We start from the raw sequence: 2,500 nt of genomic DNA, 5'->3' as shown, positions 1-2,500 counted from the left end.
AATCATTGGAGTCAGTATCATTGGAGTCTTCAGAACATCAGGTGAGCAGCATGGCTTGTGTTAAAGAGCTCTACCTCAGATATACAGCACAGTACATCACAGCAGCAACATCATCCTTGTTGTGATGGAGTGACTAAGGGATGTAATCTGTGTGGTCTATTCTCTTTCAACGTGTTTGGATGATTATTTTCCTTTAAGGGGGGTGTGGGGGGGGGGTATTATCTTTAGAGTGGAAATACTATAGCCACAATACAATACTAGTATAAACACTATAGCCACAATGCACAATAACAGAGGAAGCAGTACTTTAACAGCAAAACAGTGGTGTGACAGGTGGCTTTCCCAGGATACAGTTAGTTACAGTACAATACGCACACACACACAGACACATATATATATAGATACACACACACACACAGACACATATATATAGATACACACACACAGACACATATACACACACACACACACACACCTAAATGTTGTTGCCGTCCGTGTGGTTTGACAGGCGGTGTTCCGGGGTGTGGGGGAGACCAGGGACAACAGCGAAGGCAGCGACGAGAACCTCCGGAAGGTGAGAACACACCTGATGATGTCATATCCTGTATGAGATTAGATTAGAATAGAATAGATTAGATTAGATTAGATTAGATTAGATTCAACTTTATTGTCATTTAGCATCTAACCAGATGTGTAAATAGTGATATAACTATGAACTATGCTAGTGAACTATGAACTATGAACTAGTGAATTATGTCATCCTGATGAATCAGAAAAGCACATTAATACTGTCAATATGTATTATACTAATGTACTATGTAAGTATCCGTGGAGGCTGGGTGGAGGTAGAAATCGGAGGCTAGGCTCATTGCAACACATGGAACGGAATGAGGAACGGTCTCCCTAAGAGTTCTGCTTTAATGTTTAATCGGGTGTGTGAAACCTAATCCCTGATGTCAATCTTCTCCTCCAGAGCTGGATCAGGGTGACCCCGGGCCAAGTCCTGAGCGTGGAGGACAAAAGCAGCAGCACTGAGGTCGTAGGTCAAACACAGAGCAACGGAGGCCTCCTATTGGTCGATGATTCCCAAAGTACGACCAGTCTCACTGACACCAGCAGTGTGAGTAGCCAGAGCAGTGAGAGCGCTGAAACCAGTGATACCAGTGTCACCAGCGACAAGCTTACCGACACCAGTACCAGTGCCGTCACCAGTCAGGACACCAGTAGCAAGAACTGCGAGATCGTTGATAGCAGTGATACCAGCGACAGTATCCACAAGCTTACCGATACCAGTACCGGTGCCGTTACCAGTCAGGACACCAGTAGCAAGACCTGCGAGATCGTTGATACCAGTGATACCAGCGACAGTATCCACACGCTTACCAGTACCGGTACTGGTACCAGTCAGGACACCAGTAGCAAGAGCAGCGAGAGCACTCAGATGGATGACAGCATCGACCAGGTCACCAGTACCAATACCAGTACCAGTAGCAACACCAGCGCCAGTGAATACATCAGCACCAGTCAGGATGTCCTGACCACCACCGCCGACACCAGTGACAGCAGCCAGAGCAGTGAGAGCAGTGAATCCAGTGAATCCACTGAATCCACTGAATCCAGTCAGATCAGTGAGATCAGTGACACCACCAGCGAGAGCGCAGAGAGCCAGAGCAGCGAGGAGTTCTCCTTCGAGGACGTGGGAGACGACGCCCAGCTGCTCGTGGACCACCTAGCCATGCCTGACGAGGAGCACAGAGAACTGAGCTTGCGGAGGAGATGAAGAGGCGGACCGAACCGGTTGTGGGTCTTTTTTTAAGTTGACGAGCACGGCACTGGCGATGTTGAGGTTGTGGGTTGTTGGGGGTCCAGGGTTGGGGACCATACGTACGTAATGTATAGTGTATTATGCACTCACTGTACTGTAAGTCACTTTGGATAAACGAGTCTGTGAAATGGCATATATTATAATTATTATTATTATTATTATTATTATTGTTATTATCCTAAAGTTGACACTGTATTCATTTATTTCACCTGCCTTAACCTGCTTTATTTGAAATGCATCATGGTAACTGGTGCATGCATGCACATCCCTGCGGGCTATTCCATCAAAAAAGGTCTCGCGAGAGTTATCTAAATAAAACCGGATTTTGTTTTTATAGTTCTCGCGAGATTTATCAAAATAAGCCTTTAGTGGCGTTGATGGAATACCCCCCCGCGTCATGTAGCTACTGCATTGAGTGGATGTTCCCTGCTGGTATTTTATTGTATTGACCTCATATATACTGTATATATATATACGGGCAGAACCTGAAATAAGCTCGCGCTGCTTAGAATGCTGCGTTTGTAAATTCGCTCTGAGAGCGCCGGAGCGCACGTTGGGTTCAACGTCATAAAGGGACCAAGTTATTTGATTGGACAAGAGGCGTTCCATGAGTGCTGATCAGATTCCAGAGCGAATTTACGAACGCAGCCTGTGTCTGGCTAATTAGTGGTATAG

Source organism: Nansenia antarctica (genome assembly GCF_963989245.1).
Source record: "Nansenia antarctica genome assembly, chromosome: 6".
NCBI classification, from domain to species: Eukaryota; Metazoa; Chordata; class Actinopteri; order Argentiniformes; family Microstomatidae; genus Nansenia; species Nansenia antarctica.
The sequence above is the reverse complement of the archived record's forward strand: the minus strand, read 5'-3'. Positions refer to the sequence as shown.